Source organism: Macaca fascicularis, chromosome 6, assembly GCF_037993035.2.
Source record: "Macaca fascicularis isolate 582-1 chromosome 6, T2T-MFA8v1.1".
NCBI lineage: Eukaryota > Metazoa > Chordata > Mammalia > Primates > Cercopithecidae > Macaca > Macaca fascicularis.
Genome location: NC_088380.1, coordinates 183,448,632 through 183,463,683, shown reverse-complemented (window position 1 = coordinate 183,463,683; position 15,052 = coordinate 183,448,632). Strand labels below are relative to the sequence as shown.

The following is a 15,052-nucleotide window of genomic DNA, read 5'->3' as shown; positions in this document are numbered from 1 at the left end:
TCCACACCCACCAAAATTATCAGTCACATATGAGAGCAAAATAAAAACATTTTTAGACATGCAAAGTGAAAAATGCTACCTCTTCTGCATCTTTTCTTGGGAAGATAAGAACATAATCCATTCTATGAAGGGAGTAAGCCAAGATAAAGGAAACAGAGAGATCAACACAGAAGAGAGGGAAAGGGGCACTGAGACCACAGCGGGTCCCGATGGGAGGAAGGGCTCAGCGAGCTTTCGAGGGCTGTCTACACACATGGAAATAGAACTGATGGCGTGAACATTTCGAGGAGATTTACACCTCTGGCTAGGGCGAAGGGATGAACTTGTGATACCATGTAAAAAACTAAGCGAGCAGCCGGGCACGGTGTCTCACGCCTGTAATCCCAGAACTTTGGGAGGCTAAGGCGGGCGGACCACAAGGTGAGGAGATGGAGACCCTCCTGGCTAACATGGTGAAATCCCATCTCTACTAAAAATACAAAAAAATTAGCCGGGCTTGGTGGTGGGCACCTGTAGTCCCAGCTACTCGGGAGGCTGAGGCAGGAGAATGGCGTGAATCTGGGAGGCAGAGCCTTCACTGAGCCGAGATGGCGCCACTGCACTCCAGCCTGGGTGACAGAGCGAGACTCCATCTCAAAAAAAACAAAAAAAGAAAGAAAGAAAACTAAGCAAGCAAAACCAGTGACCATGCAGGAAAGGAAAGCTGTACTAGAAAGAATCCAGGAACATCATTCGCCAGTGGCTTAGCTGGGACTGTTCCCATGGTCGATGGACCACAGTCTTACTGTACGCACTGGGAAACTGTGTTGGGCTGTAAGATAATAAAATCCTCATCTTTCACTTTAAGAAATTAACAGATAGGCTGGGCGCAGTGGTTCACACCTGTAATCCTAGCACTTTGGGAGGCCGAGGCAGGTGGATCACAAGGTCTGGAGTTTGAGACCAGCCTGGCTAACATGGCAAAACCCCATGTCTACAAAAAATACAAAAATTAGCCAGGCACAGTGGCAGGCACTTGTAACCCCAGCTATTTGAGAGGCTGAGGCAGGAGAATCGCTTGAACCTGGGAGGCAGAGGTTGCAGTGAGCCAAGATCACGCCACTGCACTCTAGCCTGGGTAACAGAGCAAGACTTGTTTCAAAATTTAAAAAAAGAAAGAAAGAAAGAAAAAGAAATCAACAGATAATGACTTAGCCTAGGAGGTCGAGGTTGCAGTGAGCCGAGATTTTGTCATTACACTCCAGACTGGGTGACAGAGCAAGACCCTATCTCAAAAAAAAAAAAAATCTAAGAAGGTGATAATAAAAAAGAAATAAACAGATAATGTCTTAAAAATTATGAGGCCGGGCACAGTGGCTCACGCCTATAATCCCAGCACTTAGGAGGCCAAGGCAGATGGATCACTTGAGCTCAGGAGTTTGAGACCAGCCTGGCCTACATGGCAAAAACCCGTCTCTGCAAAAAATACAAAAATTAGGCCAGCATGGTGGCACATGCCTGTAGTCCCAGCTACTTGGGAGGCTGAGGTGGGAGGATTACTTGAGCCCGGAAGCTTGAGGCTGCAGTGAGCCATGAATGCACCACTGCACTCCAGCCTGGGCGACAGAGTGAGACCCTATAAAAAAAAAAAAAAAAAAAAAAGCAAAACAGCAAAATATTGTTAAATAACAGGCCAGGTGCGGTGGTGCACGCCTGTGGTCCTAGCTACTCGTGAGGCTGAGGTGGGAGAACTGCTTGAGCCCAGCAGTTTGAGGCTGCAGTGAGCCAAGACCTCACCACTGCACTCCAGCCTGGGCAACAGAGCAAGACCCCATTGCTAAAAAAAAAAAAAAAAAAAAAAAGGGAAAGGAAGGAAGAAAGGAAGGGCTGGACATGGTGGCTCATGCCTGTAATCCCAGCACTTTGGGAAGCCGAGGCAGGCGGATCACCTGAGGTCAGGAGTTCAAGACCAGCCTAGCCAACATGGTGAGACCCCGTCTCTACAAAAAATACAAAAATTAACCAGGTGTGGTGGCATGTGCCTGTAGTCCCAGCTATTCAGGAGGCTGAGGCACAAGAATCGCTTGAACCTGGGAGGCAGAGGCTGCAGTAAGCTGAGATCGCACCACTGCACTCCAGCCTAGGTGGTGACAGAGCAAGACTGTCCAAAATGAAAAAGAAAAGAAAGAAAGAAAGAGAGCAAGAGAGAGAGAGGGAGGGAGGGAGGGAGGGGAGGGGCAAAGGAGGTGAAAGCAGTTGCTTCTAGAGAGTGGATACTGGGGACGTCGGGTGTGGGTCGGGAAAAGGCCGGCTTTTGTTATAAACCTTGTTGTATTGTTTGATGTTTTTGTTTGTTTGTTTTTAAGGCTAGTCAAGTGAAGCAGTCTGAGTGGAGAAGGAATAAAGCGATCTGCAACGGGTTGTGATAAATTAGCTGTAAACACCACTGCACTTGGACCAGCCTGTTAGGTGTTTTTTGAGACACGTTCTTGCTCTGTCACCCATTCTGGAGTGCAATGGCGCTATCCTGGCTCACTGCAGCCTCAAACTCCTGGGCTCAAGCGATCTTCCCATCTCGGCCTCCTAAAGTGCTGGGATTACAGGTGTGAGCCACCGTGACTGGCCTATTTGATTTTTTTTTAAATTAAATACCCATATTGCTGTGATAAGGTGAGCACTGTTATGGGAGAGTCCCAAGTAGCACAAACAATATGAGAGATGGCCTGGGCCAGGGAAGAACCAGGTATATTCCAGGAGTTCAGAGAAGGTCCCTATGGCTGGGTTGCAGGGAGACAGGTGGAGAATGACGGGAGGGAGGCAGATTCAGAAATTTTTCAGGGCCAGAGCATGCTCCACCCTGTGAAACACAGGAAGGATATTTCATTTTATTCTAAGAAAAACAGAAAACAGGAAAACAGAAGGTCATTTCAGAGGGTTTTTGTTTGTTTGTTTTGAGACGGAGTCTCGCTCTGTCTCCCAGGCTGGAGTGCAGTGGGGCAATCTAGGCTCACTGCAACCTCTGCCTCCCGGGTTCAAGTGAGTCTGCTGCCTCAGCCTCCCGAGTAGCTGAGATTACAGGCGTGTGCCACCACACCTAGCTAATTTTTGTATTTTTAGTAGAGACGGGGTTTTTTCCATGTTGGCCAGGTTGATCTCAAACTCCTGACCTCAGGTGATCCATCCACCTTGGCCTCCGGAAGTGCTGGGATTACAGGCATGAGCCACCCAGCGCACCTGGTCCATTTCAGAGTTTTAAGCAGGGGAGTGGCAGGGACTAATTTCCTCTTAAGATCTTTCTGGCTGCTGTGTGTCGCCGGGCTGAACCGGGGGCAGCAGGGCTGGAGAGAAGAGGCAAGAGCAGGGCTGTAGTTTGGAGGTAGAATATTTGGGATTCACAGAATTTCATCTTCACAGCAACTCATTTTGCAGACGAGCAGACGGGCTCTTGCTGGGAGTGTGCTGCTGGGGCCCTCACAGCTGAAAGCGAGTGGGAATCACAGCCGCTCTCCAACCCCAAGGCCCTCGCCTCTCCCTGAGGCAGGGAGAAGGAGGCAGCCCTCCCGTGGCCCCAGGGCCCTAGCAAGAAGAGAAAACCCCAGTTCAGATGTGGACCCCAAAGCTTCAAAATGTTCACCCTGTTGACCTACTCATCCAACTAACATAAAATAAGAAGCTCTTTCTGCAGAAAGTTGTTCACCAGGAGTGATTATTTATAATCATGGGAAGCTGGAAGTGACCATAACATGAAACACAGGCAATGACGAAGAAAGATGTGGACAAGCCCTGGGTGGGATGTTCAACAACTGTTAAACATTACGGCACTGAATAGCAAGAGACCCATGGAGGAAGCACCTCCCGCCTGCCAGAACTTGAGCCGGGCGCTAATGTAATGCTCACAAAAACCCCTGGAGGCCGCATGTGGTGGCTCATGCCTGTAATCCCAGCACTTTGGGAGGCCGAGGCAGGCGGATCATGAGGTCAGGAGTTCAAGACCAGCCTGGCCAACATGGTGAAACCCCGTCTCTACTAAAAATACAGTAACTAGCCAGGTGAGGTGGCGGGCGCCTGTGATCCTCAGGAGGCTGAGGCAGGAGAATGGCATGAACCCGGGAGGTGGAGGTTGTGGTGAGAAGAGATCGTGCCACTGCACGCCAGCCTGGGAGACAGAGCAAGACACTGTCTCCAAAAATAACAAAACAAAACAAAACAAAAACAACAAAACAAAAACCCTTCTAGACTGGTACCATTCTACCCACTTCACAGATGGGGAAAACGAAGCTCAGAGAGGTGAAGAGGCTGGCTTGAGTTTAGAGTCAAGAAGCAGCAGAGCTTCGTTGGGCAGTTCACTGCCCTTCTCTAAGCGTTCCCTCCCCTGTGAGAATAATAACCCCACTAAGTGATGAGGGTGGGCAGCGGGGATGAGTGGGAATAAGAATGTGCCACCTCAGCGCCTGGCACACAATAGGCGCCCAGCAAATGCAAACCTTCTTCCTTCTATGGGGTTGTCCTCACCTTATGCCTGCTCCTCCCACTGCAATCACCATAGAAACAGCTTCCTCCCTCCCTGGTGACTGTCCACGCTCCCTGGGGTCTGAGACTGCTTGCAGAGGTCAGAGCTAAATGGGCAGGGCCAGGGCTATGTGTGGAGGGGCCCTGGGGCTCTTTCTGATGCTACCTTCCATGTGACTCTAGCCAGGGGAACCTTGGGAAGTTGCTATGGAAAATGCTGGCTTGCCAAGAACCCCGGAGATGACAGCTGGGGACAGCCCACATGCTGGACGGCAGGGCTGCACTCAGCCAGACTGATAAATACAGTTGTGCCCCTCTGCTCAGGGGAATTAGTAAGTTCTCAATCCTCAGAATACCCAGCAGTGCTGAGCCACAATCCTCAGTGAGACAGGGACAGAGATGTGGCTACAGCTATGCCCTGGAGGGCGACAGGTTAGCGCTGGAGTCAAGGGCAGTGGCTGAGGTGGTCATGGAGGCAGGGTCCAATATCAGGATAGGGATCCCTCGGGGGTAGGGGTGGCACTGGTGGTGGTAAGTGGGGATGGACGTGCTGATGACGTGTGTGCTGATGAAGGTGGAGACGCAGGTGGAGGTGACAGTTGTGGGAGGGAGATGGTGGTGGTGGCGGGCTGGCGGTGGAGATGCAGGTGAGCTGCGCATTAGTGGTAATGCTAGTCTACAGGCGTCTGTGGTGTGAGGAACAGCCAGGGGCTGGATGCATGCAGCCCTGGCATCCCTCTGAGGCTGTAATCTGGGACCTAATTCCCTCATCACTTTTTTCTCTCATGTTCTATCCTTCAGAAATGAGTCAACTGCCACAGGACAATTAGTCAGCAGGTGTGCAGCCAGCAGGCGTCAAGGTGGATTCATCATCATTACAAAGTTCCCCTGGGTCCAGCTTGCAGGACAGCAGATTCCTGCCCTCAGGGTCCCTCCTCCCAATCCCAGAGGCAAATGGGACCCAGCAAGGAAGGGCCGCGTGCTGAGGCTAGCACTTTGCCCCCATTACCATTTAATCCTCAGCAAACTGAGGTCCAAGAGGGGAAAGGGCGTGGCCCAGCCAGTAATGGGACCAGAACCCAAGCCAGGCCTGTGCCTTCTCTCTTTTCTAGGCTCCTGGGTTTTCCTTCTTGAGCTGCCCGATTTTCCCACAAGCCACGCTGAGCCCACAGACATGTGACGTTGAGAGAGAACAGCCCGAACCAGGACCTTCACCCAGTCCCCAAGGGGCCTGTCCCTACAGCCCCTTCCCCATACTCGCCACACTCCTCCCTCATGGAAGTGTCTCCCAACTCTCCTCTCCCCATTTCATAGGGCAGGACGGAGGGTCTCGAGAAGCCTGTGGACCCTCACTCAGAGCAACAGCGACAACCCTTCGCATCTGCGTGACGCACACGCAGTCTTGCCCCCGCATGTGGGCCCCGCCGCCCCCTGGAAGGAAGAGCTGGATTTATCGATCCCCTTTATGCACACTGACATGAGCGCGGGAGGCCAGGGGTTCCTGCCCAGCAGCTCCCAGGGTGTCAGAGGCAGAGCAGGGGTGCCACACTGTCTGCCTCCCAGGCCAGCGCTCTTTCTTGCCTCATCCCTGCCTCGCCTGCCTCCTGCGCTGCTGGGGTTGGCCCTGGGTTTCTCGCAGTCCTGCCTCCTCATGATCATGGTGAGGCTGGTGTTCTACAGTCCAGAGCATCCGCCTCTGGATTCAGACACCTGGGGAAAGGCCCAGTGTCTGTGTGGGCTGGGGAAGGCCCCCACAGCCTGGCGGGCGAGGTCCTTTAAGTTCCTGGGTCTTGCTTTCCACACGAGCTGCTCTCTCCCACTCTGAGGTTCAGTGGTGTTGAATGCTCCTGGTCTCGGTCCACACCCTGCATTTTCCTTCCTCCTTCATTTGTCTAAACCGTTCCCTCTGCCCAGAATGCCTTTCTTTGCCTTCTGCCTATGTGCAAATTCTCTCCGTTCTGTAAGGCCCAGGTCAGCTATGGAGCTGTGTTCAGGCAGTTGGTGGCCCCCCCTCTGGGCTCCTAATTTCCTGGTACCCCAGCAAGGGGCAGGAGCAAGGGGCAAAATGGAAAAGGAGTGAATGGAGTTGCCCCTGGGCTGGGACTTGCGGACAGACACCCACTTCTCCCTGCTGGAGCAGCCTCAGGCTGATGCATGGGTGTGAAACGAGGCCCCAGTCACTGCACAACCACGTCCCCGGGCTCTTTTCTCTGTTTGCTCTTTTAAAAAATGGGAACTGGCTGGGCGCGGTGGCTCACGCCTGTAATCCCAGCACTTTGGGAGGCCGAGGCGGGCAGATCACGAGGTCAGGAGATCGAGACCATCCTGGCTAACACGGTGAAACCCCGTCTCTACTAAAAATACAAAAAATTAGCCTGGCGTGGTGGCGGGCGCCTGTAGTCCCAGCTACTCGGGAGGCTGAGGCAGGAGAATGGCCTAAACCCGGGAGGCGGAGCTTGCAGTGAGCTGAGATCCGGCCACTGCACTCCAGCCTGGGCGACAGAGCGAGATTCCCTCTCAAAAAAAAAAAAAAAAAAGGGAACTATTGGCTGGGCCAGTGGCTTACGCCACCTTGGGAGCTCCCAGCACCTTGGGAGGCTGAGGTGGGCAGATCACAAGGTCAGGAGATCGAGACCATCCTGGCTAACACGGTGAAACCCTGTCTCTACTAAAAATACAAAAAAATAAAAAGAAAAAAGAAAAGAAAAAGAAAAAAAAATTAGCCAGGCGTTGTGGTGGGTGCCTGTAGTGCCAGCTACTCGGGAGGCTGAGGCAGGAGAATGGCGTGAACCTGGGAGGCGGAGCTTGCAGGGAGCCGAGATCGCGCCACTGCACTCCAGCCTGGGCGACAGAGCAAGACCTCGTCTCAAAAAATAAAAATAAAATAAAATAAATTAAAATGGGGGTCACCTACATTCCAGAAATTACTGCTTCCTTGTTCCCAAGCCCTCTGGCCACTCCTGTTCTTTCCGGCCTCTCAGAAAACGTCTGAACCAGCCTGACCAACATAGTGAAACCCCGTCTCTACTAAAAATACAACAATTAGCCAGGCATCGTGGTGCACACCTGTAATCCCAGCTACTCAGGAGGCTGAGGCAGAAGAATCACTTGAACCGAAGAGGCAGAGGTTGCAGTGAACTGAGATCGCGCCACTGCACTCGAGCCTGGGCGACAAGCGAGACTGCGTCACACACACACACACAGACACACACAGACACACACACACACACACACATTAGCTGGGTGTGGTGGTATGTGCCTGTAATGCTAGCTACTCAGGAGACTGAGGCAGGAGAATCCCTTGAACCAGGGAGGCAGAGGTTGCAGTGAGCCAAGATAGCGCCATTGCACTGCAGCCTGGGAGACAGAGTGAGAGTCCGTCTCAAAAAGAAAGTGCTTAGGGAAAGACCAAAAAGGACACAGGAGAATCAGGGAGACTCTGGCCCCCACACCATGAGATGTGTAGTCTCCAGGAACCCTCACTAGTCCCACCTGGCCCAGGAGGTGCCAGCTCTTCAGCCTTGGCTAGGAGGGGGCTTCAGCCGCATCTCAGAGCAGTCCACAGTGCCAAGATTTTCTAGAACTGGGAACCACTGGGAGTGAGGATACCCGGACTTCCCAGGGCCTCCAGGAGGGTCAGGGTGGGGAGGTGGGTACTCCTTCAGTGCGGGGAGCCCCCGGGGTGCAATCAGCCACGATGCTACAGAGCTCCCCCAGCACCACCACCGCTATGGCCAGCTCGCCATGCACTTTCACTTCTGCTTTTTCATTGACTTCTCACAGCTGTTCCCAAGCAGGAATTATCCTATCCTATTATTCCAAGGAAACCAAGGCTCACAGATGCCCAGAGATGGATGAGCCAGGGGCAGCAGGTTAGACCCAGGTTGCCTCCAAATCCAGGGGTCCCTGGGCAAGCCTTGGTCTGGGCTCCGTTGATCCAGGAGGCCATGCCTGCACCCACAGAGCGGACTCCAGCTGAACCTGGGTGCGCGGAGCAAGGATGTGGAACCTGAACACCAGCTCCCCGCCACAAGCCTTCCCAGTGCCTATGGCCCAGGCCACCTGGCCCAGCAGACACATACAGAGTCAAACGGCCCTGGGTTCAGATGCCAGCATTTCACATATTTGTCATGCAACTCCAAGCAAGCCCTCTCCCCTCTCCAGGCCTCAGTTTCCCCTGCTGATAAATGGAGTGAGGATAAAAATCATGGAGTCTACACACGGGCCATGACCTGTTTCCATCAATGGGACCTCAGTGCTCACTGGGACCCTGCCTTGTGCCTGGTACCCAACCCAGCACACGCCTGCCTGAGGGATGCAGCGTGGCGCCGACTGTCAGCTGGGTCCCCACCTCCTCTACCAGGGCAGAGAGATGTGCAGGGCCCAGACTGGGCAGAGCCGGGGCCGGCCTGGGTCAGTCCCTGCCTGACACTTCCTAGTACTGGCTGAGGTGGCACTGGGCTCAGTCACGGGCCACATGCCCACTTTCACCTCAGGGCTCTTCAGGCCCTTTCTGGAACTCTTCTCATCTCCATTTGATAAATGAGGAAACGGAGGCCCAGAAGAGTGAAGTAGCCCACCAAGGTCAGGGTGGAGCTGGGATGTGAACAGAGCAGCTGGGGTAAGAGCCCAGGTCAGCTTCCCCTCCTCAACCCCCAAGCATCCTGTGAAGGGGCCAGGCCAGTTCCCTCATTTCCCAGGGGCACCTGCCTCCCTTCTATCCTGCGAAGAATCATCCTGCGAGGACTTGGATGGGAAGGGGGCCATCAGCCCCCAGGGAAGGAGGTATTATTATCCCACGTTTACCAAAGAAACAGGCCTCACAGCAGGCTGGGACTCCAGCCGGGTCTGCCCCATCCAGCGTGGGACTTCCCCTGCCCAGCTTCAGGGGAGACTTTAAAGACCCCCAAGCTTGCCTTGGCTCTAGGGACCTCCCCCAACCCCCACCAAATATCTCTGGCCCAGAGACTCCCGATGGGCTGGACGGTCCCTACCTGTGTCCCCTTCGCCACGGAGGTGGCAGGCAGGCACCAGACAGGTGCCGGGGCACAGCTGAGCACCTTCTGCGGCCCGCAGCTATGTGGCCAGCAGACTTTGGCACCATCTCCACCTCCACTGAGCAATTATTAACCCTGCCAGAGACCACACCTCCCAGGAGCGGGCTGACTCCTAATGGGGCACTGAGTAGAGCTGGGAGCCCCGGACAGGAGGAAGAGACCAAAGCGCCAGAGCTCCTGGTGCTCCTGGGGCTGGAGGCCCACACCACAGGAGAAGGGGCCTGACCAACCCTGAGCCCGGAGGACCTGGGAACAAGGCCCAGCCCTGGGGCAGGCTGGAGGCGGGATGGTGATAGAAGGTGATGCCAGAGCCCCCGTCCCCTGCCTGCTACAAGTCTGCAGTGACAGGAGATCTGTGGAAAAGTAGGGGGTTAAGTCGGGAGAGGGAAGTGGTGAAACAGTGTTACAATCAAACACTGCGTGGCCAGACCATTCCCTGTGAGGTTCTCATGGAGGAGTGGGGGCTACCTGAGCCTGGACAACCCACTTTCCAGCCTATTGACACTGACCCGACCCCGCACTGAGTCCCTCCAAAGGCATCTGCCCGTCCCCAGGGGCTTCATCCACCCCCCCCAGGCTGCCTTTTATTTATTTATTTTTGAGACAGTCTCACTCTGTCGCCCAGGCTGGAGTGCAGTGGCACAATCTCGGCTCACTGCAACCTCTGCCTCCCGGGTTCAAGCGATTCTCCTGCCTCAGCCTCCCGAGCAACTGAGATTATAGGCATGTGCCTCTACACCCGGCTATTTTTGTATTTTTAATAGAAACAGGGTTTCACCATGTTGGCCAGGCTGGTTTCGAACTCCTGACCTCAGGCGATCCACCTGCCTCAGCCTTCCAAAGTGCTGGGATTACAGGGATGAGCCACGGAGCCCGGCTCCCAGGCTGGCTTTAAGCGCTGTCCGATGTGGTGGCCTCCCGCAGGGACTCAGTCACAAGTCCTCCTTATCCTCCCTTTGGCTCAGCCATCACAGTTGACACAGAAAGGCGACCCTGGGCACAACTTTTTTAAGGCACAACACTGGGTCATCACCATTGGGTGGCCCTCTTCTTGTGGGTAGAGGACATGTCTAATTCACAATAGATACATAGTCATGCACCATATATCTGTGTTTTGATCAACGACGAACCACACATACAATAGTGGTCCCTTGAGAGTATAATACCGTATTTCACTGCACCTTTTCTGTGTTTAGATGCACAAATGCTTACCACTGCGTTACAGTTGCCTGCAGTGTCTGGTTCAGTCCCAGGCTGCACAGGTTAGCAGCCCAGGAGGACAGCTGGTGGCATACAGCCTAGGTGTGTAGTAAGTGGTACCATCTAGGTTTGTGTAAGTCACTGTATGATGTTCACACAACGACGAAATTGCCCGATGACACATTTCCCAGAAGGTGTCCCGTTGTTAAGAGATGTATGACTGTGTATCAGGCAGTTGCTATAGTCAGGCGTTTTAATAGTTTGTTTCCCAACTCTCCAAATGTAAAACATATTAACAAAATATATATGCCATGAGCAGAGAAAGGAGAAGAAGCCCAGATGAAGGGAAGCCAAGTGAGAAAAACAAGGGTAATCTATGCCTGAATCGAGGCCACAAAATACTTGTCTTGAGCTGGGGGCAGTGGTGTGCACCTGTAGTCCCAGCTACTTGGGAGGCTGCAGCAGGAGGATGGCTTGAGGCCAGGATTTCTCTGCTGTAGTGCACTATGTTGACAGGGTGTCCACACTAAATTCAGCACTAATATGGTGAACCCCAAGGAGTGGAGGACCACTAGGTTGCCTCAGAAGGGGTGAACCAGCCCAGGTCAGAAACGGAGCAGGTCAAAACTCAGGTGCTGCTCATTAGTGAGATTGTGCCTATGAATAGCTACTGCACTCCAACCCAGACAACATAACGAGATCTTGTCTGTCAAAAAATAAACGAATTATATATATATTTGCCTTCAAGTTCTGGGTAATTGTATAGGTGGGTCATGAATCAGGTTCTGAGCTTCCCAGCAGGCAAAGCAAAAAGGGAATTGAGATCCATTAAGTCCAGCATCCATTCATTTTAAAACATTTGCATAGGCTGGGCATGGTGGCTCATGCCTGTAATCCCAGCACTTTGGGAGGCTGAGGTGGGTGGATCACCAGGTCAGGAGTTCGAGACCAGCCTGGCCAAAATGGTGAAACCCTGTTGCTACTAAAAATACAAAAATTAGCCATGCACGGTGGCAGGTGCCTGTAATCTCAGCTACTCAGGAGGCTGAGGCAGGAGAATCGCTTGAACCCGGGAGGCAGAGGTTGCAGTGAGCCAAGATTGTGCCACTGCACACCAGTCTGGGTGACAGAGCAAGACTCCGTCTAAAAAAAAAAAAAAAAAAAAAAAACTACTTTGCATATAGCAGGTTCTGGGAGCTATGAGCTATGATGCAGTTCTGAGTTTTGATAGCCAAGAGACTTTTCCTCTTTTTGAGAAGTATTTCTGAGGAAAGGAGGCTGCAGACACTAGGTAGCACTTGATATGACTATTACAATGCAGGGGTTAAGAGACCAGGCTCCTCCTGGGGCAGACAGCTGTGTTCAATTTTTTTTTTTTTTTTTTTTTTTTTTTGAGACGTAGTTTCACTCTTGTTGCCCAGGCTGGAGTGCAATGGCGCAATCTTGGCTCACTGCAACCTCTGCCTCCTGAGTTCAAGCAATTCTCCTGCCTCTGCCTCTAGAGTAGCTGGGATTACAGGCATGCGCCACCGTGCCTGGCTAATTTTTTGTATTTTTAGTAGAGATGGGGTTTCACCATTTTGGCCAGGCTGGTTTTGAACTCCTGACCTCAGGTGATCCACCCATGTCGGCCTTCCAAGGTGCTGGGATTACAGGCGTGAGCCCCTGTGCCCGGCTACAATTTTTTATTTTATTTTTATTATTTTTGTTTACCTACTATATACTCACAAATGGGTTCAATTTTGGCAGGGCAAGTTACATAACCCCTCTAAGACTGTTTCCTTATCTGGAAATTGCAGGTAATCCATGATGCCTACCTGGGAAGGTGGTGGTGAGGATGTAATGAAATCACGCATTGAAAGTCCCAGGCACAGTGCCCAACACAGTAAGGTCTCGATGAATGTTAGTTTTCATGGTGGCATGGTGGCGACCATTGCATTATTACTACTAATATCACCTCATTTAATCCTGCCAGTAACTCCAGGGATGATTTTTTTCCCCTATTACAGATGGGAAAAGAGACACCTGGACAGGTTAGATCACCACCCAAGATTACAGAAGGTGGCAGAACCGGGATATTAGCACATGTCTGTGCAACGATTCTTGCCCTTGACTTTCCTGCCACAGCCATCAGATTCCTTTCTGAAGGAAGTAGGCACTAGTCATCACTGGTGGCTTAACTGGTAAGAGGCGAGGCAGGTGACCCCACCCAAGGCTCCAGGCTCCCCACTCTGCCTCAGACCATGGGAGTCAGCTTGGTCACTCTGCTGTGCCCCAAATAGGGCAGACCCCAATCCAAGCCCCTGCCCTCCCTCCCTGCCCTTACGGCTGAGGCCGACAGCTCCGAGTCACTGCTCTGGCTGCCAGAGGTGTGTCCTGGCCTGCCCAGACCTTTGGACCCATCAAGATGTGTGGCCAGATGGTGCCCTGCCCATCTCAAGGGGCACCATCCACCTGCCACAAGGCAACCTGGGAAGCACACGGGGATCTGGGCTGTGACGATCCAGGTCCAGGTCTAGGTCCAGGGTTGGCTTCATGGAACAGCAGGCAGCCAGGCAGAGTGGAGCTAAGAGCCCAGGATATGGACTCAGGTGACCTGGGTCCTAATCCCCCCCACCACTTACCTGCTGGGGGCTTGGGCAAGGTACATCATCTCCCACATTATTGGTGTCCTTGTTGAAAAGAGGCCTAATGCAGACTCTACCTCATAGGCCTCCTCTAAGGAGTAATGATGTAATGCATGACAGCACTTAGCACAGGGTAAGTAATGGGGTGATGTACATGAGGCAACAGTTTAGATACACATCAGGGTTCCTTCACAGTCACTGTCTGAAGTGTGTGCCTTAAAAAATTTTTTTAATCAGAAAAATTTCTCAGCCGGGCGCAGTGGCTCACGCCTGTAATCCCAGCACTTTTGGGAGACTGAGGTGGGCGGATCACTTCAGGCCAGGAGTCCAAGACCAGCCTGGCCAACATGGTGAAACATGAAACATGGTGAAACCCCGTCTCTATTAAAAATACAAAAACTAGCCCAGTGTGGTGGCACGCACCTGTAGTGCCAGCTGCTCAGGAGGCTGAGGCACAAGAATTGCTTGAACCTGGGGGTGGGGTGGGGTGAGGTTGCAGTGAGCCAAGATTGCACCACTATACTCCCACCTGGGTGACAGAGTGAGACTCTGTCCCCTACCCCCCCAAAAAAAAAAGAAAAGGAAAAGTTCTCATTACCTGTCTTTGCTATGCGCACCCACTACATACTGAGAAATTTGTCAAGTCGAAATCAAGTGTTAGCTTGCCCCGGAGCTGGGCAAGTGTCTCCTTCCCTCTGAGCCGCCATTTCTTCACCTGCAATATCTCTGACGCCCACCTAGTGCACAGCCTCAGAGAGGACCTGCAGAGTCTGGGCTGAGGGGGACTCCCTGGTGTGAATGCATTCAATCCCTCAACTCCCCAGTCCTGCCCAGAAGCTGCACTCTGAAGGGTACAAAGTCCCTTCATTGCTCTTACAAATAACCAACCCAAGAATATCCCCGTGATGTCACAGACTCACAGCCTTCCACCCTAGAAAGAACTTGGGGGCTGGGCACGGTGGCTCACTCCTGTAATCCCAGCACTTTGGGAGGCTGAGGCGGGCGGATCACGAGGTCAGGAGTTCAAGACTAGCCTGGCCAACATGGTGAAACCCCGTCTCTACTAAAACACAAAAAATTAGCTGGGCGTGGTGCCATGCACCTGTAATTCCAGGTATTCGGGAGGCTGAGACAGGAGAATCGCTTGAACCGGGTGGCAGAGGTTGCAGTGAACCGAGATCGTGCCACTGCACTCCAGCCTGGGCGACAAAGTAAGACTCCGTCAAAAAAAGAAAGGACAGAGAAAGCAAGCAAGCAAAGAAAAGGAGTGAGAGAGAGAGAGAGAGGGGGGGGGTGGGAGAGAGAGAGAGAGAAGGGAGGGAGGGAGGGAGGAGGAAAGGAAAGAACGAACTTGGGGACCCATGAGACCAACTTCTCCCCACCCCAGAGCCTCCTTCCAGCGCACTCATTCCCTCTAAAGCTCTCCTTTAGTTGGCTGTTCTGTCAACGAACGGCAGCTTTAAAAATTAAGTAGACCGGGAGGCAGCCGCTCCACTGTCTAATCAGCCCTCCGCAGAGGACCTAAACCTGGGCTGAGAAGACGACCTCGTTGGGCAGCCTGCAGGAGGCGCGGTCTGCATGGACTACCACCACCTGCACGCCAGCCAGAGCGCGGCCCGCGGCAGGGTGCACCCCTCGCTGGCCTAATGCGCCCAGGGGGCGGGGGCGGTGGGGCTCCCC

General features: G+C 52.9%; 1 protein-coding gene across 2 annotated transcripts in view; it reads right to left on the bottom strand.

Moving 5' to 3' along the window:
* CDHR2 (cadherin related family member 2) overlaps window positions 1-9,555 on the bottom strand; it is a 47,171-nt gene extending 37,616 nt beyond the window's left edge. For both annotated transcript variants that reach the window (XM_005558600.5, XM_045394534.3), the window contains exon 1: window positions 9,483-9,555. The gene's annotated coding sequence lies outside the window, so the exon portion shown is untranslated. The remainder of the gene's footprint in view (window positions 1-9,482) is intronic.
* Window positions 9,556-15,052: the final 5,497 nt, after the last annotated feature.